General features: G+C 47.3%; 1 protein-coding gene, 7 non-coding genes and 2 pseudogenes across 8 annotated transcripts in view; all 10 read right to left on the bottom strand.

The window, feature by feature from the left end:
- SLC38A9 (solute carrier family 38 member 9) overlaps positions 1–27,417 on the bottom strand; it is a 194,686-nt gene that overhangs the window by 103,546 nt on the left and 63,723 nt on the right. The gene's annotated exons all lie outside the window — the stretch shown is intronic.
- On the bottom strand, positions 2,110–2,257 carry LOC141124308 (U1 spliceosomal RNA; annotated as a pseudogene).
- On the bottom strand, positions 3,273–3,405 carry LOC141124443 (U2 spliceosomal RNA; annotated as a pseudogene).
- LOC141124278 (U1 spliceosomal RNA) lies at positions 6,453–6,616 on the bottom strand. Its single transcript, XR_012240851.1, has one exon. It is a non-coding gene; the product is annotated as a U1 spliceosomal RNA (small nuclear RNA).
- Positions 9,549–9,712, bottom strand: LOC141124279 (U1 spliceosomal RNA). Its single transcript, XR_012240852.1, has one exon. It is a non-coding gene; the product is annotated as a U1 spliceosomal RNA (small nuclear RNA).
- Positions 12,662–12,825, bottom strand: LOC141124280 (U1 spliceosomal RNA). Its single transcript, XR_012240853.1, has one exon. It is a non-coding gene; the product is annotated as a U1 spliceosomal RNA (small nuclear RNA).
- LOC141124281 (U1 spliceosomal RNA) lies at positions 15,735–15,898 on the bottom strand. The gene has a single exon (XR_012240854.1). It is a non-coding gene; the product is annotated as a U1 spliceosomal RNA (small nuclear RNA).
- On the bottom strand, positions 18,833–18,996 carry LOC141124283 (U1 spliceosomal RNA). The gene has a single exon (XR_012240855.1). It is a non-coding gene; the product is annotated as a U1 spliceosomal RNA (small nuclear RNA).
- On the bottom strand, positions 21,951–22,114 carry LOC141124284 (U1 spliceosomal RNA). The gene has a single exon (XR_012240856.1). It is a non-coding gene; the product is annotated as a U1 spliceosomal RNA (small nuclear RNA).
- On the bottom strand, positions 25,079–25,242 carry LOC141124285 (U1 spliceosomal RNA). The gene has a single exon (XR_012240857.1). It is a non-coding gene; the product is annotated as a U1 spliceosomal RNA (small nuclear RNA).

Here is a 27,417-nt window from a genome sequence, read left to right on the forward strand (position 1 = left end):
TCAAATTATACCAAGCAGGGGCAAATGATCATTAACAAATATGATGTAGGCTGAAACACAGTCATTAACTGACATAGAAACAGCTGCGTAGGAGGCTAAAAACTGGGTGAAGCACAGCTAAAGTCTGCTACACTAAGGTGAGGTTGTAGAAGACGGGTTTCAAGTCCCAGGCCTTACACCATGGCAAGACCGAGCACAGCAACAAGCCACAAGGTAGTTCGACTGCATCAGCAAGGTCACTCCCTGGCAAAGATTTCAAAGCAGACTGGGGTTTCAAGGTGCGCTGGTCAAGCTCCTTTGAAGGAGCACAAGAAAAACGATACAACGTTGAGGAGCGGAGACGCAGTGTGCGGCCGAGGAAACCTAATGCAGCAGAGGAAAGACACATCATGCTTACTTCCCTTCGACATCGGAAGAAGTCCAGCAGTGCCATCAGTACACGGAACTGGCGGAATCCAGCTGGACCCAGGTATCCCCATCTACTGTCTGCAGAAGTCTGGCCAGAGGCGGCCTTCACGGAAGAATCGCAGTCAAACAGCCATACCTGCGAAGTGGAAACAAGTCTACGCGACTCAACTAGGCACGAAAACGTAGGAACTGGGGTGCAGAAAAATGCCAGCGGGTCCTCTGGACCGAGGAGTCAAACTTTGAAGTATTAGGCTGTTGCAGGAGGCCGTTTGTTTGCCGAAGGGCTGGAAAGCGGTACAAAAATGAGTGTCTGCGGGCAACAGTGAAGCATGGCGGAGGTTCCCCTACAAGTCTGGGGTTGGTTGCATTTCGGCAAATGGAGTGGGAGATTTGGTCAGGATCAATGGTGTCCTCGATGCGGAGGAATACAGTCAGATAGTTAGCCATCATGCCATACCATCAGGGAAGTGTGTGTGATTGGCCCCAAATTTACTCTGCAGCAGGACAATGACCCAAAACATACAGCCAATGTCATTGAGAACTATCTTCAGCGTAAAGAAGAACAAAAAGAGTCCTGGGAGTAACGGTTTAGCCCCCACAGAGCCCTGATCTCGTCATCATCATCATCGAGTCTGTCTGGCATTAGAGGAAAAGAAAAGAGGGAAGGATGTGAGGCAGCCTACAGCCACAGAAGATCTGGAGTTGGTTCTCCAAGATGTTTGGAACAACCTGTCTTGCCGAGTTCCTTCGATAACCGCGTGCACAAGCGCTGCGCGCACCTAGAAGAAATGATGCCGTTTTGAAGGCAAAAGGGTGGCGACACCAAATATTGATTTGATTTGGATTTCTCTTCTGTTCATTGACTTTCCATTTTGTTAATTGGTAAAAACTATCAACACTTCTACTTCTGAAAGCATTCTTAAAATCGACAGCATTATTTCACACCCGCCTAAAAGGTTTGCACAGTAGTGTATATGGAGGGGAAGAAAAGAAAGAAAGAAAGAAAGAAAGAAAGAAAGAAAGAAAGAAAGAAAGAAAGAAAGAAAGAAAGAAAGAAAGAAAGAAAGAAAGAAAGAAAGAAAGAAAGAAAGAAAGAAAGAAAGAAAGAAAGACATGCATAAAAAAAAGCAAAAACAAAAAAGGACGCCGAGTGCCATCTCTCCAACACCCGTACATTCCTGAAGTCCAGCAGGGTAGAAATGGTTGGGCGACCCTGTCCTATTTTCTACGTTTCCCCCTGAAGAGTAAACCTTCTGCGATTGACGTTCTTTGGTTTGGGATTCCAGGGCCATGATCGGGAATGATCTGGAGAGGCAGACGGGAGGAGCAAAAATAGTTGTGGAGCCGCCTGAGGCAAGGGAGTCAAAGGTGGAGAAGGAGACCCCATATGCTGAATGCAGGGGGGCGAATGGGCGTGTCCAAAAGAGGACCATGTTTGGCAGTGATCAGCTTTTAAGCATTGCTGTTTACAGAGTGGAATGGCGTAGGGGGTCCTGTAGCGGATACGAGTACCCAGGGAAACCTGTTCATAGGGCAAAGCAATAGTGGAAAAACTGTGGCGCGCGGGCAAGCTACGTAGAACGCTTTGTAAAAGGGAGAAGGCTGGCTGTAACCAAAAACACAGGGAAACAGCTGAGAGGTGTTGTTGTCAAGCACAAAAACAGGCGTTTTTTTTGAAAACTGTTTTTAACCAGGAATGATCAGGGGAAAGCGCGAACGCAGTCCCCCACTACCACAAATTATGCAGTCGAGTTTCCTGCATTTGAGGAAATCGCAGGGGTCAGCACAGCCGGAGTGCAATGGCCGAGCCTCGCCCTGGGAGAACCACTCTCTATCGAAAAGCCAGTGGCGTGCAAAACACACCTCAAAAACTTCCACCCGGTGCCAAAAAAAAAGTGCCCACACATAGAGAGTGAAACACAAAAAACGTGCAACGGGTGTACAGAGTCCTCCACTAGGGAAGGACCTTACCCTGATCCCCCGGGGCGTTAGGCTCCAGACAGGGACTGAGGTACTCAGACAAAGGGTCCATCCGGCCGAAACCAGACGGACCCCCACAACTGGAAGGACTGCCGAAGCAGACCAACCCAAGTACAGTGGGGCTCTCCCGAAGAGAGACCCCTCAAAGGAGAGGGCGAACCAAGCCAAAAGGCCTATGTCCACCCCCTCCCAAGACTTTCAGAGTAGGCCCGAGGACCCACACCCTACTCGCCACACAGTGACAAAACGTGTATACAAAGACAACCAAAAAAAAGACAAAAAGGTGACAAACAGGGGTAAAAGAAAGAGTGGGGAAGATAGTGAGATGGGAGAGTGAAAGTGGCCATTGTGCTATACAATGGCCGGCCCTCGGGCCAGGCATAAAAATTTCCCCTGGTCCTGGCCAAAAGGCCCGGCCCAAGAGGCAGGTGCGAAAAACGTGTGTTGTGGTGAAGTGACCATGGTGCCATAAAATCAAGTGCTTTCACACCGTGACTATACGGCACCCCTGAACTGCCACTTCAGGGGCACATTCACCACTGGCTTTTCGAAAAAGCCCTGACCACCCAGCCCAGACCACAGCAGACCCCACCACAGACAGGAAGGATATGGAGATCAGGAAGCCGGAAAGAGCCCTTTACCATCAGGCTCTGCTGTCGCTCCCATCCCTCCTCCTAATTACATTCGGGAAGTACTTGCCACTCCCTCCCCCCTTGCAAGGCAGGAGTAAGCGTTCTCTCCCAAATAACTGTCTGGAGCTAGATCCGCCCCAATCCAGGCCAGAAGGCCAGGGTCCCGACCCTCTGGTTCAGACCCCGTGGTTCTCCATCCCCATCAGAAGGCTTCCCTTTCGGCTACAAACCGCTCCAGGTCACCTTCACTCCAGTAGGTTTTGCATAGCAACCGCAATCCCATCTCTATTTCGCCATAGATCAGGGACGGAAGCAAGCGCCACCTCCTGGAAACTGATAAGAACAGATACTACACTTGATCTTCGCCAAAAGGCCGAGGAGCAATTAGCAATAATCACGCCTCAGTTGAACCTCATTGGCTATGATACTGCCCTGGGAGAACCACCTTCATGATCATGGTATCTCCCCTGCCAGGTAAGTATGAGTTGGAATTGACCGTGTAGTGCTCCCCGGTCGGGGCACGCCTCCACCAAGTTATGGAAGCTTTCCGGACGTGGGACAAACCAGCCTTGCTCAGCGCTAGACCACAAGCCAGCCATGTCCCTATAAAACAGTTAAGAGTCGTTAATCTTCCCCTAATAGATAAGATGTCCCCCAAATGTCTGGATTCTACGAAAAGGAATCTGAAAAACCAAACAATCCCAGCGTACACTGCAGCAGCACATCATTTTGCATACGGGGAGGGCCCTTAAGCACCCAGCCACAGCGTAGCGTCCCTCGGCTAAACAAAGCCCGTAGCCTATTGCATATCAAAGGGCACCGACCCTACACTGTTCACAAGCCTGTCTGCTCTAAGTCACTCGCTGACCTGCTCACGAGTCAGGATGTTAACTCTCACTTGTGTCAGTATGAAATGGCTGAACGCTTGTAAAAAAAACATAGTAAGAACTCAAGGCAAACAACTAAGCGCGCAGCTAAATTTCATCGGTGTGAACAGTTACATCTGCCAAAAACATTTAGAATTCCCTGCACCCTTAAACCTCTGCGGCGCTGCCTAAAGGGTATACAGCTCTGCGCAAAAGTTTCAGGCAGGTGTGAAGAAATACTGTAAAGTAAGAATGCTTTACAATTTTATTGTTTTTTTTTTTTTTTCTTCATCAATTCTCAAAGTCAGCGAACAGAAGAAAAATTTACATCAAATCAATGTTTGGTGCGACTACCCTTTGGCTTCAAAACCGGAATCGATTTTTACACTTGCACAAAGTCAGGGATTTTGTAGGATTAGAGTCAGGCGTGTGATTAATCAAATTATACCAAGCAGGGGCAAATGATCATTAACAAATATGATGTAGGCTGAAACACAGTCATTAACTGACATAGAAACAGCTGCGTAGGAGGCTAAAAACTGGGTGAAGCACAGCTAAAGTCTGCTACACTAAGGTGAGGTTGTAGAAGACGGGTTTCAAGTCCCAGGCCTTACACCATGGCAAGACCGAGCACAGCAACAAGCCACAAGGTAGTTCGACTGCATCAGCAAGGTCACTCCCTGGCAAAGATTTCAAAGCAGACTGGGGTTTCAAGGTGCGCTGGTCAAGCTCCTTTGAAGGAGCACAAGAAAAACGATACAACGTTGAGGAGCGGAGACGCAGTGTGCGGCCGAGGAAACCTAATGCAGCAGAGGAAAGACACATCATGCTTACTTCCCTTCGACATCGGAAGAAGTCCAGCAGTGCCATCAGTACACGGAACTGGCGGAATCCAGCTGGACCCAGGTATCCCCATCTACTGTCTGCAGAAGTCTGGCCAGAGGCGGCCTTCACGGAAGAATCGCAGTCAAACAGCCATACCTGCGAAGTGGAAACAAGTCTACGCGACTCAACTAGGCACGAAAACGTAGGAACTGGGGTGCAGAAAAATGCCAGCGGGTCCTCTGGACCGAGGAGTCAAACTTTGAAGTATTAGGCTGTTGCAGGAGGCCGTTTGTTTGCCGAAGGGCTGGAAAGCGGTACAAAAATGAGTGTCTGCGGGCAACAGTGAAGCATGGCGGAGGTTCCCCTACAAGTCTGGGGTTGGTTGCATTTCGGCAAATGGAGTGGGAGATTTGGTCAGGATCAATGGTGTCCTCGATGCGGAGGAATACAGTCAGATAGTTAGCCATCATGCCATACCATCAGGGAAGTGTGTGTGATTGGCCCCAAATTTACTCTGCAGCAGGACAATGACCCAAAACATACAGCCAATGTCATTGAGAACTATCTTCAGCGTAAAGAAGAACAAAAAGAGTCCTGGGAGTAACGGTTTAGCCCCCACAGAGCCCTGATCTCGTCATCATCATCATCGAGTCTGTCTGGCATTAGAGGAAAAGAAAAGAGGGAAGGATGTGAGGCAGCCTACAGCCACAGAAGATCTGGAGTTGGTTCTCCAAGATGTTTGGAACAACCTGTCTTGCCGAGTTCCTTCGATAACCGCGTGCACAAGCGCTGCGCGCACCTAGAAGAAATGATGCCGTTTTGAAGGCAAAAGGGTGGCGACACCAAATATTGATTTGATTTGGATTTCTCTTCTGTTCATTGACTTTCCATTTTGTTAATTGGTAAAAACTATCAACACTTCTACTTCTGAAAGCATTCTTAAAATCGACAGCATTATTTCACACCCGCCTAAAAGGTTTGCACAGTAGTGTATATGGAGGGGAAGAAAAGAAAGAAAGAAAGAAAGAAAGAAAGAAAGAAAGAAAGAAAGAAAGAAAGAAAGAAAGAAAGAAAGAAAGAAAGAAAGAAAGAAAGAAAGAAAGAAAGAAAGAAAGAAAGAAAGAAAGAAAGAAAGAAAGAAAGAAAGAAAGACATGCATAAAAAAAAGCAAAAACAAAAAAGGACGCCGAGTGCCATCTCTCCAACACCCGTACATTCCTGAAGTCCAGCAGGGTAGAAATGGTTGGGCGACCCTGTCCTATTTTCTACGTTTCCCCCTGAAGAGTAAACCTTCTGCGATTGACGTTCTTTGGTTTGGGATTCCAGGGCCATGATCGGGAATGATCTGGAGAGGCAGACGGGAGGAGCAAAAATAGTTGTGGAGCCGCCTGAGGCAAGGGAGTCAAAGGTGGAGAAGGAGACCCCATATGCTGAATGCAGGGGGGCGAATGGGCGTGTCCAAAAGAGGACCATGTTTGGCAGTGATCAGCTTTTAAGCATTGCTGTTTACAGAGTGGAATGGCGTAGGGGGTCCTGTAGCGGATACGAGTACCCAGGGAAACCTGTTCATAGGGCAAAGCAATAGTGGAAAAACTGTGGCGCGCGGGCAAGCTACGTAGAACGCTTTGTAAAAGGGAGAAGGCTGGCTGTAACAAAAAACACAGGGAAACAGCTGAGAGGTGTTGTTGTCAAGCACAAAAACAGGCGTTTTTTTTGAAAACTGTTTTTAACCAGGAATGATCAGGGGAAAGCGCGAACGCAGTCCCCCACTACCACAAATTATGCAGTCGAGTTTCCTGCATTTGAGGAAATCGCAGGGGTCAGCACAGCCGGAGTGCAATGGCCGAGCCTCGCCCTGGGAGAACCACCTTCATGATCATGGTATCTCCCCTGCCAGGTAAGTATGAGTTGGAATTGACCGTGTAGTGCTCCCCGGTCGGGGCACGCCTCCACCAAGTTATGGAAGCTTTCCGGACGTGGGACAAACCAGCCTTGCTCAGCGCTAGACCACAAGCCAGCCATGTCCCTATAAAACAGTTAAGAGTCGTTAATCTTCCCCTAATAGATAAGATGTCCCCCAAATGTCTGGATTCTACGAAAAGGAATCTGAAAAACCAAACAATCCCAGCGTACACTGCAGCAGCACATCATTTTGCATACGGGGAGGGCCCTTAAGCACCCAGCCACAGCGTAGCGTCCCTCGGCTAAACAAAGCCCGTAGCCTATTGCATATCAAAGGGCACCGACCCTACACTGTTCACAAGCCTGTCTGCTCTAAGTCACTCGCTGACCTGCTCACGAGTCAGGATGTTAACTCTCACTTGTGTCAGTATGAAATGGCTGAACGCTTGTAAAAAAAACATAGTAAGAACTCAAGGCAAACAACTAAGCGCGCAGCTAAATTTCATCGGTGTGAACAGTTACATCTGCCAAAAACATTTAGAATTCCCTGCACCCTTAAACCTCTGCGGCGCTGCCTAAAGGGTATACAGCTCTGCGCAAAAGTTTCAGGCAGGTGTGAAGAAATACTGTAAAGTAAGAATGCTTTACAATTTTATTGTTTTGTTTTTTTTTTTTTTCATCAATTCTCAAAGTCAGCGAACAGAAGAAAAATTTACATCAAATCAATGTTTGGTGCGACTACCCTTTGGCTTCAAAACCGGAATCGATTTTTACACTTGCACAAAGTCAGGGATTTTGTAGGATTAGAGTCAGGCGTGTGATTAATCAAATTATACCAAGCAGGGGCAAATGATCATTAACAAATATGATGTAGGCTGAAACACAGTCATTAACTGACATAGAAACAGCTGCGTAGGAGGCTAAAAACTGGGTGAAGCACAGCTAAAGTCTGCTACACTAAGGTGAGGTTGTAGAAGACGGGTTTCAAGTCCCAGGCCTTACACCATGGCAAGACCGAGCACAGCAACAAGCCACAAGGTAGTTCGACTGCATCAGCAAGGTCACTCCCTGGCAAAGATTTCAAAGCAGACTGGGGTTTCAAGGTGCGCTGGTCAAGCTCCTTTGAAGGAGCACAAGAAAAACGATACAACGTTGAGGAGCGGAGACGCAGTGTGCGGCCGAGGAAACCTAATGCAGCAGAGGAAAGACACATCATGCTTACTTCCCTTCGACATCGGAAGAAGTCCAGCAGTGCCATCAGTACACGGAACTGGCGGAATCCAGCTGGACCCAGGTATCCCCATCTACTGTCTGCAGAAGTCTGGCCAGAGGCGGCCTTCACGGAAGAATCGCAGTCAAACAGCCATACCTGCGAAGTGGAAACAAGTCTACGCGACTCAACTAGGCACGAAAACGTAGGAACTGGGGTGCAGAAAAATGCCAGCGGGTCCTCTGGACCGAGGAGTCAAACTTTGAAGTATTAGGCTGTTGCAGGAGGCCGTTTGTTTGCCGAAGGGCTGGAGAGCGGTACAAAAATGAGTGTCTGCGGGCAACAGTGAAGCATGGCGGAGGTTCCCCTACAAGTCTGGGGTTGGTTGCATTTCGGCAAATGGAGTGGGAGATTTGGTCAGGATCAATGGTGTCCTCGATGCGGAGGAATACAGTCAGATAGTTAGCCATCATGCCATACCATCAGGGAAGTGTGTGTGATTGGCCCCAAATTTACTCTGCAGCAGGACAATGACCCAAAACATACAGCCAATGTCATTGAGAACTATCTTCAGCGTAAAGAAGAACAAAAAGAGTCCTGGGAGTAACGGTTTAGCCCCCACAGAGCCCTGATCTCGTCCTCGTCATCATCATCATCGAGTCTGTCTGGCATTAGAGGAAAAGAAAAGAGGGAAGGATGTGAGGCAGCCTACAGCCACAGAAGATCTGGAGTTGGTTCTCCAAGATGTTTGGAACAACCTGTCTTGCCGAGTTCCTTCGATAACCGCGTGCACAAGCGCTGCGCGCACCTAGAAGAAATGATGCCGTTTTGAAGGCAAAAGGGTGGCGACACCAAATATTGATTTGATTTGGATTTCTCTTCTGTTCATTGACTTTCCATTTTGTTAATTGGTAAAAACTATCAACACTTCTACTTCTGAAAGCATTCTTAAAATCGACAGCATTATTTCACACCCGCCTAAAAGGTTTGCACAGTAGTGTATATGGAGGGGAAGAAAAGAAAGAAAGAAAGAAAGAAGAAAGAAAGAAAGAAAGAAAGAAAGAAAGAAAGAAAGAAAGAAAGAAAGAAAGAAAGAAAGAAAGAAAGAAAGAAAGAAAGAAAGAAAGAAAGAAAGAAATGCATAAAAAAAAGCAAAAACAAAAAAGGACGCCGAGTGCCATCTCTCCAACACCCGTACATTCCTGAAGTCCAGCAGGGTAGAAATGGTTGGGCGACCCTGTCCTATTTTCTACGTTTCCCCCTGAAGAGTAAACCTTCTGCGATTGACGTTCTTCGGTTTGGGATTCCAGGGCCATGATCGGGAATGATCTGGAGAGGCAGACGGGAGGAGCAAAAATAGTTGTGGAGCCGCCTGAGGCAAGGGAGTCAAAGGTGGAGAAGGAGACCCCATATGCTGAATGCAGGGGGGCGAATGGGCGTGTCCAAAAGAGGACCATGTTTGGCAGTGATCAGCTTTTAAGCATTGCTGTTTACAGAGTGGAATGGCGTAGGGGGTCCTGTAGCGGATACGAGTACCCAGGGAAATCTGTTCATAGGGCAAAGCAATAGTGGAAAAACTGTGGCGCGCGGGCAAGCTACGTAGAACGCTTTGTAAAAGGGAGAAGGCTGGCTGTAACAAAAAACACAGGGAAACAGCTGAGAGGTGTTGTTGTCAAGCACAAAAACAGGCGTTTTTTTTGAAAACTGTTTTTAACCAGGAATGATCAGGGGAAAGCGCGAACGCAGTCCCCCACTACCACAAATTATGCAGTCGAGTTTCCTGCATTTGAGGAAATCGCAGGGGTCAGCACAGCCGGAGTGCAATGGCCGAGCCTCGCCCTGGGAGAACCACCTTCATGATCATGGTATCTCCCCTGCCAGGTAAGTATGAGTTGGAATTGACCGTGTAGTGCTCCCCGGTCGGGGCACGCCTCCACCAAGTTATGGAAGCTTTCCGGACGTGGGACAAACCAGCCTTGCTCAGCGCTAGACCACAAGCCAGCCATGTCCCTATAAAACAGTTAAGAGTCGTTAATCTTCCCCTAATAGATAAGATGTCCCCCAAATGTCTGGATTCTACGAAAAGGAATCTGAAAAACCAAACAATCCCAGCGTACACTGCAGCAGCACATCATTTTGCATACGGGGAGGGCCCTTAAGCACCCAGCCACAGCGTAGCGTCCCTCGGCTAAACAAAGCCCGTAGCCTATTGCATATCAAAGGGCACCGACCCTACACTGTTCACAAGCCTGTCTGCTCTAAGTCACTCGCTGACCTGCTCACGAGTCAGGATGTTAACTCTCACTTGTGTCAGTATGAAATGGCTGAACGCTTGTAAAAAAAACATAGTAAGAACTCAAGGCAAACAACTAAGCGCGCAGCTAAATTTCATCGGTGTGAACAGTTACATCTGCCAAAAACATTTAGAATTCCCTGCACCCTTAAACCTCTGCGGCGCTGCCTAAAGGGTATACAGCTCTGCGCAAAAGTTTCAGGCAGGTGTGAAGAAATACTGTAAAGTAAGAATGCTTTACAATTTTATTGTTTTGTTTTTTTTTTTTCATCAATTCTCAAAGTCAGCGAACAGAAGAAAAATTTACACCAAATCAATGTTTGGTGCGACTACCCTTTGGCTTCAAAACCGGAATCGATTTTTACACTTGCACAAAGTCAGGGATTTTGTAGGATTAGAGTCAGGCGTGTGATTAATCAAATTATACCAAGCAGGGGCAAATGATCATTAACAAATATGATGTAGGCTGAAACACAGTCATTAACTGACATAGAAACAGCTGCGTAGGAGGCTAAAAACTGGGTGAAGCACAGCTAAAGTCTGCTACACTAAGGTGAGGTTGTAGAAGACGGGTTTCAAGTCCCAGGCCTTACACCATGGCAAGACCGAGCACAGCAACAAGCCACAAGGTAGTTCGACTGCATCAGCAAGGTCACTCCCTGGCAAAGATTTCAAAGCAGACTGGGGTTTCAAGGTGCGCTGGTCAAGCTCCTTTGAAGGAGCACAAGAAAAACGATACAACGTTGAGGAGCGGAGACGCAGTGTGCGGCCGAGGAAACCTAATGCAGCAGAGGAAAGACACATCATGCTTACTTCCCTTCGACATCGGAAGAAGTCCAGCAGTGCCATCAGTACACGGAACTGGCGGAATCCAGCTGGACCCAGGTATCCCCATCTACTGTCTGCAGAAGTCTGGCCAGAGGCGGCCTTCACGGAAGAATCGCAGTCAAACAGCCATACCTGCGAAGTGGAAACAAGTCTACGCGACTCAACTAGGCACGAAAACGTAGGAACTGGGGTGCAGAAAAATGCCAGCGGGTCCTCTGGACCGAGGAGTCAAACTTTGAAGTATTAGGCTGTTGCAGGAGGCCGTTTGTTTGCCGAAGGGCTGGAGAGCGGTACAAAAATGAGTGTCTGCGGGCAACAGTGAAGCATGGCGGAGGTTCCCCTACAAGTCTGGGGTTGGTTGCATTTCGGCAAATGGAGTGGGAGATTTGGTCAGGATCAATGGTGTCCTCGATGCGGAGGAATACAGTCAGATAGTTAGCCATCATGCCATACCATCAGGGAAGTGTGTGATTGGCCCCAAATTTACTCTGCAGCAGGACAATGACCCAAAACATACAGCCAATGTCATTGAGAACTATCTTCAGCGTAAAGAAGAACAAAAAGAGTCCTGGGAGTAACGGTTTAGCCCCCACAGAGCCCTGATCTCGTCATCATCATCATCGAGTCTGTCTGGCATTAGAGGAAAAGAAAAGAGGGAAGGATGTGAGGCAGCCTACAGCCACAGAAGATCTGGAGTTGGTTCTCCAAGATGTTTGGAACAACCTGTCTTGCCGAGTTCCTTCGATAACCGCGTGCACAAGCGCTGCGCGCACCTAGAAGAAATGATGCCGTTTTGAAGGCAAAAGGGTGGCGACACCAAATATTGATTTGATTTGGATTTCTCTTCTGTTCATTGACTTTCCATTTTGTTAATTGGTAAAAACTATCAACACTTCTACTTCTGAAAGCATTCTTAAAATCGACAGCATTATTTCACACCCGCCTAAAAGGTTTGCACAGTAGTGTATATGGAGGGGAAGAAGAAAGAAAGAAAGAAAGAAAGAAAGAAAGAAAGAAAGAAAGAAAGAAAGAAAGAAAGAAAGAAAGAAAGAAAGAAAGAAAGAAAGAAAGAAAGAAAGAAAGAAAGAAAGAAAGAAAGAAAGAAAGAAAGAAAGAAAGAAAGAAAGACATGCATAAAAAAAAGCAAAAACAAAAAAGGACGCCGAGTGCCATCTCTCCAACACCCGTACATTCCTGAAGTCCAGCAGGGTAGAAATGGTTGGGCGACCCTGTCCTATTTTCTACGTTTCCCCCTGAAGAGTAAACCTTCTGCGATTGACGTTCTTTGGTTTGGGATTCCAGGGCCATGATCGGGAATGATCTGGAGAGGCAGACGGGAGGAGCAAAAATAGTTGTGGAGCCGCCTGAGGCAAGGGAGTCAAAGGTGGAGAAGGAGACCCCATATGCTGAATGCAGGGGGGCGAATGGGCGTGTCCAAAAGAGGACCATGTTTGGCAGTGATCAGCTTTTAAGCATTGCTGTTTACAGAGTGGAATGGCGTAGGGGGTCCTGTAGCGGATACGAGTACCCAGGGAAACCTGTTCATAGGGCAAAGCAATAGTGGAAAAACTGTGGCGCGCGGGCAAGCTACGTAGAACGCTTTGTAAAAGGGAGAAGGCTGGCTGTAACAAAAAACACAGGGAAACAGCTGAGAGGTGTTGTTGTCAAGCACAAAAACAGGCGTTTTTTTTGAAAACTGTTTTTAACCAGGAATGATCAGGGGAAAGCGCGAACGCAGTCCCCCACTACCACAAATTATGCAGTCGAGTTTCCTGCATTTGAGGAAATCGCAGGGGTCAGCACAGCCGGAGTGCAATGGCCGAGCCTCGCCCTGGGAGAACCACCTTCATGATCATGGTATCTCCCCTGCCAGGTAAGTATGAGTTGGAATTGACCGTGTAGTGCTCCCCGGTCGGGGCACGCCTCCACCAAGTTATGGAAGCTTTCCGGACGTGGGACAAACCAGCCTTGCTCAGCGCTAGACCACAAGCCAGCCATGTCCCTATAAAACAGTTAAGAGTCGTTAATCTTCCCCTAATAGATAAGATGTCCCCCAAATGTCTGGATTCTACGAAAAGGAATCTGAAAAACCAAACAATCCCAGCGTACACTGCAGCAGCACATCATTTTGCATACGGGGAGGGCCCTTAAGCACCCAGCCACAGCGTAGCGTCCCTCGGCTAAACAAAGCCCGTAGCCTATTGCATATCAAAGGGCACCGACCCTACACTGTTCACAAGCCTGTCTGCTCTAAGTCACTCGCTGACCTGCTCACGAGTCAGGATGTTAACTCTCACTTGTGTCAGTATGAAATGGCTGAACGCTTGTAAAAAAAACATAGTAAGAACTCAAGGCAAACAACTAAGCGCGCAGCTAAATTTCATCGGTGTGAACAGTTACATCTGCCAAAAACATTTAGAATTCCCTGCACCCTTAAACCTCTGCGGCGCTGCCTAAAGGGTATACAGCTCTGCGCAAAAGTTTCAGGCAGGTGTGAAGAAATACTGTAAAGTAAGAATGCTTTACAATTTTATTGTTTTGTTTTTTTTTTTTTTCATCAATTCTCAAAGTCAGCGAACAGAAGAAAAATTTACATCAAATCAATGTTTGGTGCGACTACCCTTTGGCTTCAAAACCGGAATCGATTTTTACACTTGCACAAAGTCAGGGATTTTGTAGGATTAGAGTCAGGCGTGTGATTAATCAAATTATACCAAGCAGGGGCAAATGATCATTAACAAATATGATGTAGGCTGAAACACAGTCATTAACTGACATAGAAACAGCTGCGTAGGAGGCTAAAAACTGGGTGAAGCACAGCTAAAGTCTGCTACACTAAGGTGAGGTTGTAGAAGACGGGTTTCAAGTCCCAGGCCTTACACCATGGCAAGACCGAGCACAGCAACAAGCCACAAGGTAGTTCGACTGCATCAGCAAGGTCACTCCCTGGCAAAGATTTCAAAGCAGACTGGGGTTTCAAGGTGCGCTGGTCAAGCTCCTTTGAAGGAGCACAAGAAAAACGATACAACGTTGAGGAGCGGAGACGCAGTGTGCGGCCGAGGAAACCTAATGCAGCAGAGGAAAGACACATCATGCTTACTTCCCTTCGACATCGGAAGAAGTCCAGCAGTGCCATCAGTACACGGAACTGGCGGAATCCAGCTGGACCCAGGTATCCCCATCTACTGTCTGCAGAAGTCTGGCCAGAGGCGGCCTTCACGGAAGAATCGCAGTCAAACAGCCATACCTGCGAAGTGGAAACAAGTCTACGCGACTCAACTAGGCACGAAAACGTAGGAACTGGGGTGCAGAAAAATGCCAGCGGGTCCTCTGGACCGAGGAGTCAAACTTTGAAGTATTAGGCTGTTGCAGGAGGCCGTTTGTTTGCCGAAGGGCTGGAGAGCGGTACAAAAATGAGTGTCTGCGGGCAACAGTGAAGCATGGCGGAGGTTCCCCTACAAGTCTGGGGTTGGTTGCATTTCGGCAAATGGAGTGGGAGATTTGGTCAGGATCAATGGTGTCCTCGATGCGGAGGAATACAGTCAGATAGTTAGCCATCATGCCATACCATCAGGGAAGTGTGTGTGATTGGCCCCAAATTTACTCTGCAGCAGGACAATGACCCAAAACATACAGCCAATGTCATTGAGAACTATCTTCAGCGTAAAGAAGAACAAAAAGAGTCCTGGGAGTAACGGTTTAGCCCCCACAGAGCCCTGATCTCGTCCTCGTCATCATCATCATCGAGTCTGTCTGGCATTAGAGGAAAAGAAAAGAGGGAAGGATGTGAGGCAGCCTACAGCCACAGAAGATCTGGAGTTGGTTCTCCAAGATGTTTGGAACAACCTGTCTTGCCGAGTTCCTTCGATAACCGCGTGCACAAGCGCTGCGCGCACCTAGAAGAAATGATGCCGTTTTGAAGGCAAAAGGGTGGCGACACCAAATATTGATTTGATTTGGATTTCTCTTCTGTTCATTGACTTTCCATTTTGTTAATTGGTAAAAACTATCAACACTTCTACTTCTGAAAGCATTCTTAAAATCGACAGCATTATTTCACACCCGCCTAAAAGGTTTGCACAGTAGTGTATATGGAGGGGAAGAAAAGAAAGAAAGAAAGAAAGAAAGAAAGAAAGAAAGAAAGAAAGAAAGAAAGAAAGAAAGAAAGAAAGAAAGAAAGAAAGAAAGAAAGAAAGAAAGAAATGCATAAAAAAAAGCAAAAACAAAAAAGGACGCCGAGTGCCATCTCTCCAACACCCGTACATTCCTGAAGTCCAGCAGGGTAGAAATGGTTGGGCGACCCTGTCCTATTTTCTACGTTTCCCCCTGAAGAGTAAACCTTCTGCGATTGACGTTCTTCGGTTTGGGATTCCAGGGCCATGATCGGGAATGATCTGGAGAGGCAGACGGGAGGAGCAAAAATAGTTGTGGAGCCGCCTGAGGCAAGGGAGTCAAAGGTGGAGAAGGAGACCCCATATGCTGAATGCAGGGGGGCGAATGGGCGTGTCCAAAAGAGGACCATGTTTGGCAGTGATCAGCTTTTAAGCATTGCTGTTTACAGAGTGGAATGGCGTAGGGGGTCCTGTAGCGGATACGAGTACCCAGGGAAATCTGTTCATAGGGCAAAGCAATAGTGGAAAAACTGTGGCGCGCGGGCAAGCTACGTAGAACGCTTTGTAAAAGGGAGAAGGCTGGCTGTAACAAAAAACACAGGGAAACAGCTGAGAGGTGTTGTTGTCAAGCACAAAAACAGGCGTTTTTTTTGAAAACTGTTTTTAACCAGGAATGATCAGGGGAAAGCGCGAACGCAGTCCCCCACTACCACAAATTATGCAGTCGAGTTTCCTGCATTTGAGGAAATCGCAGGGGTCAGCACAGCCGGAGTGCAATGGCCGAGCCTCGCCCTGGGAGAACCACCTTCATGATCATGGTATCTCCCCTGCCAGGTAAGTATGAGTTGGAATTGACCGTGTAGTGCTCCCCGGTCGGGGCACGCCTCCACCAAGTTATGGAAGCTTTCCGGACGTGGGACAAACCAGCCTTGCTCAGCGCTAGACCACAAGCCAGCCATGTCCCTATAAAACAGTTAAGAGTCGTTAATCTTCCCCTAATAGATAAGATGTCCCCCAAATGTCTGGATTCTACGAAAAGGAATCTGAAAAACCAAACAATCCCAGCGTACACTGCAGCAGCACATCATTTTGCATACGGGGAGGGCCCTTAAGCACCCAGCCACAGCGTAGCGTCCCTCGGCTAAACAAAGCCCGTAGCCTATTGCATATCAAAGGGCACCGACCCTACACTGTTCACAAGCCTGTCTGCTCTAAGTCACTCGCTGACCTGCTCACGAGTCAGGATGTTAACTCTCACTTGTGTCAGTATGAAATGGCTGAACGCTTGTAAAAAAAACATAGTAAGAACTCAAGGCAAACAACTAAGCGCGCAGCTAAATTTCATCGGTGTGAACAGTTACATCTGCCAAAAACATTTAGAATTCCCTGCACCCTTAAACCTCTGCGGCGCTGCCTAAAGGGTATACAGCTCTGCGCAAAAGTTTCAGGCAGGTGTGAAGAAATACTGTAAAGTAAGAATGCTTTACAATTTTATTGTTTTGTTTTTTTTTTTTTCATCAATTCTCAAAGTCAGCGAACAGAAGAAAAATTTACATCAAATCAATGTTTGGTGCGACTACCCTTTGGCTTCAAAACCGGAATCGATTTTTACACTTGCACAAAGTCAGGGATTTTGTAGGATTAGAGTCAGGCGTGTGATTAATCAAATTATACCAAGCAGGGGCAAATGATCATTAACAAATATGATGTAGGCTGAAACACAGTCATTAACTGACATAGAAACAGCTGCGTAGGAGGCTAAAAACTGGGTGAAGCACAGCTAAAGTCTGCTACACTAAGGTGAGGTTGTAGAAGACGGGTTTCAAGTCCCAGGCCTTACACCATGGCAAGACCGAGCACAGCAACAAGCCACAAGGTAGTTCGACTGCATCAGCAAGGTCACTCCCTGGCAAAGATTTCAAAGCAGACTGGGGTTTCAAGGTGTGCTGGATAAGCTCCTTTGAAGGAGCACAAGAAAAACGATACAACGTTGAGGAGCGGAGACGCAGTGTGCGGCCGAGGAAACCTAATGCAGCAGAGGAAAGACACATCATGCTTACTTCCCTTCGACATCGGAAGAAGTCCAGCAGTGCCATCAGTACACGGAACTGGCGGAATCCAGCTGGACCCAGGTATCCCCATCTACTGTCTGCAGAAGTCTGGCCAGAGGCGGCCTTCACGGAAGAATCGCAGTCAAACAGCCATACCTGCGAAGTGGAAACAAGTCTACGCGACTCAACTAGGCACGAAAACGTAGGAACTGGGGTGCAGAAAAATGCCAGCGGGTCCTCTGGACCGAGGAGTCAAACTTTGAAGTATTAGGCTGTTGCAGGAGGCCGTTTGTTTGCCGAAGGGCTGGAGAGCGGTACAAAAATGAGTGTCTGCGGGCAACAGTGAAGCATGGCGGAGGTTCCCCTACAAGTCTGGGGTTGGTTGCATTTCGGCAAATGGAGTGGGAGATTTGGTCAGGATCAATGGTGTCCTCGATGCGGAGGAATACAGTCAGATAGTTAGCCATCATGCCATACCATCAGGGAAGTGTGTGTGATTGGCCCCAAATTTACTCTGCAGCAGGACAATGACCCAAAACATACAGCCAATGTCATTGAGAACTATCTTCAGCGTAAAGAAGAACAAAAAGAGTCCTGGGAGTAACGGTTTAGCCCCCACAGAGCCCTGATCTCGTCATCATCATCATCGAGTCTGTCTGGCATTAGAGGAAAAGAAAAGAGGGAAGGATGTGAGGCAGCCTACAGCCACAGAAGATCTGGAGTTGGTTCTCCAAGATGTTTGGAACAACCTGTCTTGCCGAGTTCCTTCGATAACCGCGTGCACAAGCGCTGCGCGCACCTAGAAGAAATGATGCCGTTTTGAAGGCAAAAGGGTGGCGACACCAAATATTGATTTGATTTGGATTTCTCTTCTGTTCATTGACTTTCCATTTTGTTAATTGGTAAAAACTATCAACACTTCTACTTCTGAAAGCATTCTTAAAATCGACAGCATTATTTCACACCCGCCTAAAAGGTTTGCACAGTAGTGTATATGGAGGGGAAGAAAAGAAAGAAAGAAAGAAAGAAAGAAAGAAAGAAAGAAAGAAAGAAAGAAAGAAAGAAAGAAAGAAAGAAAGAAAGAAAGAAAGAAAGAAAGAAAGAAAGAAAGAAAGAAAGAAAGAAAGAAAGAAAGACATGCATAAAAAAAAGCAAAAACAAAAAAGGACGCCGAGTGCCATCTCTCCAACACCCGTACATTCCTGAAGTCCAGCAGGGTAGAAATGGTTGGGCGACCCTGTCCTATTTTCTACGTTTCCCCCTGAAGAGTAAACCTTCTGCGATTGACGTTCTTTGGTTTGGGATTCCAGGGCCATGATCGGGAATGATCTGGAGAGGCAGACGGGAGGAGCAAAAATAGTTGTGGAGCCGCCTGAGGCAAGGGAGTCAAAGGTGGAGAAGGAGACCCCATATGCTGAATGCAGGGGGGCGAATGGGCGTGTCCAAAAGAGGACCATGTTTGGCAGTGATCAGCTTTTAAGCATTGCTGTTTACAGAGTGGAATGGCGTAGGGGGTCCTGTAGCGGATACGAGTACCCAGGGAAACCTGTTCATAGGGCAAAGCAATAGTGGAAAAACTGTGGCGCGCGGGCAAGCTACGTAGAACGCTTTGTAAAAGGGAGAAGGCTGGCTGTAACCAAAAACACAGGGAAACAGCTGAGAGGTGTTGTTGTCAAGCACAAAAACAGGCGTTTTTTTTGAAAACTGTTTTTAACCAGGAATGATCAGGGGAAAGCGCGAACGCAGTCCCCCACTACCACAAATTATGCAGTCGAGTTTCCTGCATTTGAGGAAATCGCAGGGGTCAGCACAGCCGGAGTGCAATGGCCGAGCCTCGCCCTGGGAGAACCACCTTCATGATCATGGTATCTCCCCTGCCAGGTAAGTATGAGTTGGAATTGACCGTGTAGTGCTCCCCGGTCGGGGCACGCCTCCACCAAGTTATGGAAGCTTTCCGGACGTGGGACAAACCAGCCTTGCTCAGCGCTAGACCACAAGCCAGCCATGTCCCTATAAAACAGTTAAGAGTCGTTAATCTTCCCCTAATAGATAAGATGTCCCCCAAATGTCTGGATTCTACGAAAAGGAATCTGAAAAACCAAACAATCCCAGCGTACACTGCAGCAGCACATCATTTTGCATACGGGGAGGGCCCTTAAGCACCCAGCCACAGCGTAGCGTCCCTCGGCTAAACAAAGCCCGTAGCCTATTGCATATCAAAGGGCACCGACCCTACACTGTTCACAAGCCTGTCTGCTCTAAGTCACTCGCTGACCTGCTCACGAGTCAGGATGTTAACTCTCACTTGTGTCAGTATGAAATGGCTGAACGCTTGTAAAAAAAACATAGTAAGAACTCAAGGCAAACAACTAAGCGCGCAGCTAAATTTCATCGGTGTGAACAGTTACATCTGCCAAAAACATTTAGAATTCCCTGCACCCTTAAACCTCTGCGGCGCTGCCTAAAGGGTATACAGCTCTGCGCAAAAGTTTCAGGCAGGTGTGAAGAAATACTGTAAAGTAAGAATGCTTTACAATTTTATTGTTTTTTTTTTTTTTTCTTCATCAATTCTCAAAGTCAGCGAACAGAAGAAAAATTTACATCAAATCAATGTTTGGTGCGACTACCCTTTGGCTTCAAAACCGGAATCGATTTTTACACTTGCACAAAGTCAGGGATTTTGTAGGATTAGAGTCAGGCGTGTGATTAATCAAATTATACCAAGCAGGGGCAAATGATCATTAACAAATATGATGTAGGCTGAAACACAGTCATTAACTGACATAGAAACAGCTGCGTAGGAGGCTAAAAACTGGGTGAAGCACAGCTAAAGTCTGCTACACTAAGGTGAGGTTGTAGAAGACGGGTTTCAAGTCCCAGGCCTTACACCATGGCAAGACCGAGCACAGCAACAAGCCACAAGGTAGTTCGACTGCATCAGCAAGGTCACTCCCTGGCAAAGATTTCAAAGCAGACTGGGGTTTCAAGGTGCGCTGGTCAAGCTCCTTTGAAGGAGCACAAGAAAAACGATACAACGTTGAGGAGCGGAGACGCAGTGTGCGGCCGAGGAAACCTAATGCAGCAGAGGAAAGACACATCATGCTTACTTCCCTTCGACATCGGAAGAAGTCCAGCAGTGCCATCAGTACACGGAACTGGCGGAATCCAGCTGGACCCAGGTATCCCCATCTACTGTCTGCAGAAGTCTGGCCAGAGGCGGCCTTCACGGAAGAATCGCAGTCAAACAGCCATACCTGCGAAGTGGAAACAAGTCTACGCGACTCAACTAGGCACGAAAACGTAGGAACTGGGGTGCAGAAAAATGCCAGCGGGTCCTCTGGACCGAGGAGTCAAACTTTGAAGTATTAGGCTGTTGCAGGAGGCCGTTTGTTTGCCGAAGGGCTGGAAAGCGGTACAAAAATGAGTGTCTGCGGGCAACAGTGAAGCATGGCGGAGGTTCCCCTACAAGTCTGGGGTTGGTTGCATTTCGGCAAATGGAGTGGGAGATTTGGTCAGGATCAATGGTGTCCTCGATGCGGAGGAATACAGTCAGATAGTTAGCCATCATGCCATACCATCAGGGAAGTGTGTGTGATTGGCCCCAAATTTACTCTGCAGCAGGACAATGACCCAAAACATACAGCCAATGTCATTGAGAACTATCTTCAGCGTAAAGAAGAACAAAAAGAGTCCTGGGAGTAACGGTTTAGCCCCCACAGAGCCCTGATCTCGTCATCATCATCATCGAGTCTGTCTGGCATTAGAGGAAAAGAAAAGAGGGAAGGATGTGAGGCAGCCTACAGCCACAGAAGATCTGGAGTTGGTTCTCCAAGATGTTTGGAACAACCTGTCTTGCCGAGTTCCTTCGATAACCGCGTGCACAAGCGCTGCGCGCACCTAGAAGAAATGATGCCGTTTTGAAGGCAAAAGGGTGGCGACACCAAATATTGATTTGATTTGGATTTCTCTTCTGTTCATTGACTTTCCATTTTGTTAATTGGTAAAAACTATCAACACTTCTACTTCTGAAAGCATTCTTAAAATCGACAGCATTATTTCACACCCGCCTAAAAGGTTTGCACAGTAGTGTATATGGAGGGGAAGAAAAGAAAGAAAGAAAGAAAGAAAGAAAGAAAGAAAGAAAGAAAGAAAGAAAGAAAGAAAGAAAGAAAGAAAGAAAGAAAGAAAGAAAGAAAGAAAGAAAGAAAGAAAGAAAGAAAGAAAGAAAGAAAGAAAGAAAGAAAGAAAGAAAGACATGCATAAAAAAAAGCAAAAACAAAAAAGGACGCCGAGTGCCATCTCTCCAACACCCGTACATTCCTGAAGTCCAGCAGGGTAGAAATGGTTGGGCGACCCTGTCCTATTTTCTACGTTTCCCCCTGAAGAGTAAACCTTCTGCGATTGACGTTCTTTGGTTTGGGATTCCAGGGCCATGATCGGGAATGATCTGGAGAGGCAGACGGGAGGAGCAAAAATAGTTGTGGAGCCGCCTGAGGCAAGGGAGTCAAAGGTGGAGAAGGAGACCCCATATGCTGAATGCAGGGGGGCGAATGGGCGTGTCCAAAAGAGGACCATGTTTGGCAGTGATCAGCTTTTAAGCATTGCTGTTTACAGAGTGGAATGGCGTAGGGGGTCCTGTAGCGGATACGAGTACCCAGGGAAATCTGTTCATAGGGCAAAGCAATAGTGGAAAAACTGTGGCGCGCGGGCAAGCTACGTAGAACGCTTTGTAAAAGGGAGAAGGCTGGCTGTAACAAAAAACACAGGGAAACAGCTGAGAGGTGTTGTTGTCAAGCACAAAAACAGGCGTTTTTTTTGAAAACTGTTTTTAACCAGGAATGATCAGGGGAAAGCGCGAACGCAGTCCCCCACTACCACAAATTATGCAGTCGAGTTTCCTGCATTTGAGGAAATCGCAGGGGTCAGCACAGCCGGAGTGCAATGGCCGAGCCTCGCCCTGGGAGAACCACCTTCATGATCATGGTATCTCCCCTGCCAGGTAAGTATGAGTTGGAATTGACCGTGTAGTGCTCCCCGGTCGGGGCACGCCTCCACCAAGTTATGGAAGCTTTCCGGACGTGGGACAAACCAGCCTTGCTCAGCGCTAGACCACAAGCCAGCCATGTCCCTATAAAACAGTTAAGAGTCGTTAATCTTCCCCTAATAGATAAGATGTCCCCCAAATGTCTGGATTCTACGAAAAGGAATCTGAAAAACCAAACAATCCCAGCGTACACTGCAGCAGCACATCATTTTGCATACGGGGAGGGCCCTTAAGCACCCAGCCACAGCGTAGCGTCCCTCGGCTAAACAAAGCCCGTAGCCTATTGCATATCAAAGGGCACCGACCCTACACTGTTCACAAGCCTGTCTGCTCTAAGTCACTCGCTGACCTGCTCACGAGTCAGGATGTTAACTCTCACTTGTGTCAGTATGAAATGGCTGAACGCTTGTAAAAAAAACATAGTAAGAACTCAAGGCAAACAACTAAGCGCGCAGCTAAATTTCATCGGTGTGAACAGTTACATCTGCCAAAAACATTTAGAATTCCCTGCACCCTTAAACCTCTGCGGCGCTGCCTAAAGGGTATACAGCTCTGCGCAAAAGTTTCAGGCAGGTGTGAAGAAATACTGTAAAGTAAGAATGCTTTACAATTTTATTGTTTTGTTTTTTTTTTTTTCATCAATTCTCAAAGTCAGCGAACAGAAGAAAAATTTACATCAAATCAATGTTTGGTGCGACTACCCTTTGGCTTCAAAACCGGAATCGATTTTTACACTTGCACAAAGTCAGGGATTTTGTAGGATTAGAGTCAGGCGTGTGATTAATCAAATTATACCAAGCAGGGGCAAATGATCATTAACAAATATGATGTAGGCTGAAACACAGTCATTAACTGACATAGAAACAGCTGCGTAGGAGGCTAAAAACTGGGTGAAGCACAGCTAAAGTCTGCTACACTAAGGTGAGGTTGTAGAAGACGGGTTTCAAGTCCCAGGCCTTACACCATGGCAAGACCGAGCACAGCAACAAGCCACAAGGTAGTTCGACTGCATCAGCAAGGTCACTCCCTGGCAAAGATTTCAAAGCAGACTGGGGTTTCAAGGTGCGCTGGTCAAGCTCCTTTGAAGGAGCACAAGAAAAACGATACAACGTTGAGGAGCGGAGACGCAGTGTGCGGCCGAGGAAACCTAATGCAGCAGAGGAAAGACACATCATGCTTACTTCCCTTCGACATCGGAAGAAGTCCAGCAGTGCCATCAGTACACGGAACTGGCGGAATCCAGCTGGACCCAGGTATCCCCATCTACTGTCTGCAGAAGTCTGGCCAGAGGCGGCCTTCACGGAAGAATCGCAGTCAAACAGCCATACCTGCGAAGTGGAAACAAGTCTACGCGACTCAACTAGGCACGAAAACGTAGGAACTGGGGTGCAGAAAAATGCCAGCGGGTCCTCTGGACCGAGGAGTCAAACTTTGAAGTATTAGGCTGTTGCAGGAGGCCGTTTGTTTGCCGAAGGGCTGGAGAGCGGTACAAAAATGAGTGTCTGCGGGCAACAGTGAAGCATGGCGGAGGTTCCCCTACAAGTCTGGGGTTGGTTGCATTTCGGCAAATGGAGTGGGAGATTTGGTCAGGATCAATGGTGTCCTCGATGCGGAGGAATACAGTCAGATAGTTAGCCATCATGCCATACCATCAGGGAAGTGTGTGTGATTGGCCCCAAATTTACTCTGCAGCAGGACAATGACCCAAAACATACAGCCAATGTCATTGAGAACTATCTTCAGCGTAAAGAAGAACAAAAAGAGTCCTGGGAGTAACGGTTTAGCCCCCACAGAGCCCTGATCTCGTCCTCGTCATCATCATCATCGAGTCTGTCTGGCATTAGAGGAAAAGAAAAGAGGGAAGGATGTGAGGCAGCCTACAGCCACAGAAGATCTGGAGTTGGTTCTCCAAGATGTTTGGAACAACCTGTCTTGCCGAGTTCCTTCGATAACCGCGTGCACAAGCGCTGCGCGCACCTAGAAGAAATGATGCCGTTTTGAAGGCAAAAGGGTGGCGACACCAAATATTGATTTGATTTGGATTTCTCTTCTGTTCATTGACTTTCCATTTTGTTAATTGGTAAAAACTATCAACACTTCTACTTCTGAAAGCATTCTTAAAATCGACAGCATTATTTCACACCCGCCTAAAAGGTTTGCACAGTAGTGTATATGGAGGGGAAGAAAAGAAAGAAAGAAAGAAAGAAAGAAAGAAAGAAAGAAAGAAAGAAAGAAAGAAAGAAAGAAAGAAAGAAAGAAAGAAAGAAAGAAAGAAAGAAAGAAAGAAAGAAAGAAAGAAAGAAAGAAAGAAAGAAAGAAAGAAAGAAAGAAAGAAAGAAATGCATAAAAAAAAGCAAAAACAAAAAAGGACGCCGAGTGCCATCTCTCCAACACCCGTACATTCCTGAAGTCCAGCAGGGTAGAAATGGTTGGGCGACCCTGTCCTATTTTCTACGTTTCCCCCTGAAGAGTAAACCTTCTGCGATTGACGTTCTTCGGTTTGGGATTCCAGGGCCATGATCGGGAATGATCTGGAGAGGCAGACGGGAGGAGCAAAAATAGTTGTGGAGCCGCCTGAGGCAAGGGAGTCAAAGGTGGAGAAGGAGACCCCATATGCTGAATGCAGGGGGGCGAATGGGCGTGTCCAAAAGAGGACCATGTTTGGCAGTGATCAGCTTTTAAGCATTGCTGTTTACAGAGTGGAATGGCGTAGGGGGTCCTGTAGCGGATACGAGTACCCAGGGAAATCTGTTCATAGGGCAAAGCAATAGTGGAAAAACTGTGGCGCGCGGGCAAGCTACGTAGAACGCTTTGTAAAAGGGAGAAGGCTGGCTGTAACAAAAAACACAGGGAAACAGCTGAGAGGTGTTGTTGTCAAGCACAAAAACAGGCGTTTTTTTTGAAAACTGTTTTTAACCAGGAATGATCAGGGGAAAGCGCGAACGCAGTCCCCCACTACCACAAATTATGCAGTCGAGTTTCCTGCATTTGAGGAAATCGCAGGGGTCAGCACAGCCGGAGTGCAATGGCCGAGCCTCGCCCTGGGAGAACCACCTTCATGATCATGGTATCTCCCCTGCCAGGTAAGTATGAGTTGGAATTGACCGTGTAGTGCTCCCCGGTCGGGGCACGCCTCCACCAAGTTATGGAAGCTTTCCGGACGTGGGACAAACCAGCCTTGCTCAGCGCTAGACCACAAGCCAGCCATGTCCCTATAAAACAGTTAAGAGTCGTTAATCTTCCCCTAATAGATAAGATGTCCCCCAAATGTCTGGATTCTACGAAAAGGAATCTGAAAAACCAAACAATCCCAGCGTACACTGCAGCAGCACATCATTTTGCATACGGGGAGGGCCCTTAAGCACCCAGCCACAGCGTAGCGTCCCTCGGCTAAACAAAGCCCGTAGCCTATTGCATATCAAAGGGCACCGACCCTACACTGTTCACAAGCCTGTCTGCTCTAAGTCACTCGCTGACCTGCTCACGAGTCAGGATGTTAACTCTCACTTGTGTCAGTATGAAATGGCTGAACGCTTGTAAAAAAAACATAGTAAGAACTCAAGGCAAACAACTAAGCGCGCAGCTAAATTTCATCGGTGTGAACAGTTACATCTGCCAAAAACATTTAGAATTCCCTGCACCCTTAAACCTCTGCGGCGCTGCCTAAAGGGTATACAGCTCTGCGCAAAAGTTTCAGGCAGGTGTGAAGAAATACTGTAAAGTAAGAATGCTTTACAATTTTATTGTTTTGTTTTTTTTTTTTTCATCAATTCTCAAAGTCAGCGAACAGAAGAAAAATTTACACCAAATCAATGTTTGGTGCGACTACCCTTTGGCTTCAAAACCGGAATCGATTTTTACACTTGCACAAAGTCAGGGATTTTGTAGGATTAGAGTCAGGCGTGTGATTAATCAAATTATACCAAGCAGGGGCAAATGATCATTAACAAATATGATGTAGGCTGAAACACAGTCATTAACTGACATAGAAACAGCTGCGTAGGAGGCTAAAAACTGGGTGAAGCACAGCTAAAGTCTGCTACACTAAGGTGAGGTTGTAGAAGACGGGTTTCAAGTCCCAGGCCTTACACCATGGCAAGACCGAGCACAGCAACAAGCCACAAGGTAGTTCGACTGCATCAGCAAGGTCACTCCCTGCAAAGATTTCAAAGCAGACTGGGGTTTCAAGGTGCGCTGGTCAAGCTCCTTTGAAGGAGCACAAGAAAAACGATACAACGTTGAGGAGCGGAGACGCAGTGTGCGGCCGAGGAAACCTAATGCAGCAGAGGAAAGACACATCATGCTTACTTCCCCTTCGACATCGGAAGAAGTCCAGCAGTGCCATCAGTACACGGAACTGGCGGAATCCAGCTGGACCCAGGTATCCCCATCTACTGTCTGCAGAAGTCTGGCCAGAGGCGGCCTTCACGGAAGAATCGCAGTCAAACAGCCATACCTGCGAAGTGGAAACAAGTCTACGCGACTCAACTAGGCACGAAAACGTAGGAACTGGGGTGCAGAAAAATGCAGCGGGTCCTCTGGACCGAGGAGTCAAACTTTGAAGTATTAGGCTGTTGCAGGAGGCCGTTTGTTTGCCGAAGGGCTGGAGAGCGGTACAAAATGAGTGTCTGCGGGCAACAGTGAAGCATGGCGGAGGTTCCCCTACAAGTCTGGGGTTGGTTGCATTTCGGCAAATGGAGTGGGAGATTTGGTCAGGATCAATGGTGTCCTCGATGCGGAGGAATACAGTCAGATAGTTAGCCATCATGCCATACCATCAGGGAAGTGTGTGATTGGCCCCAAATTTACTCTGCAGGCAGGACAATGACCCAAAACATACAGCCAATGTCATTGAGAACTATCTTCAGCGTAAAGAAGAACAAAAAGAGTCCTGGGAGTAACGGTTTAGCCCCCACAGAGCCCTGATCTCGTCATCATCATCATCGAGTCTGTCTGGCATTAGAGGAAAAGAAAAGAGGGAAGGATGTGAGGCAGCCTACAGCCACAGAAGATCTGGAGTTGGTTCTCCAAGATGTTTGGAACAACCTGTCTTGCCGAGTTCCTTCGATAACCGCGTGCACAAGCGCTGCGCGCACCTAGAAGAAATGATGCCGTTTTGAAGGCAAAAGGGTGGCGACACCAAATATTGATTTGATTTGGATTTCTCTTCTGTTCATTGACTTTCCATTTTGTTAATTGGTAAAAACTATCAACACTTCTACTTCTGAAAGCATTCTTAAAATCGACAGCATTATTTCACACCCGC

Source organism: Aquarana catesbeiana, linkage group LG01, assembly GCF_042186555.1.
Source record: "Aquarana catesbeiana isolate 2022-GZ linkage group LG01, ASM4218655v1, whole genome shotgun sequence".
NCBI lineage: Eukaryota > Metazoa > Chordata > Amphibia > Anura > Ranidae > Aquarana > Aquarana catesbeiana.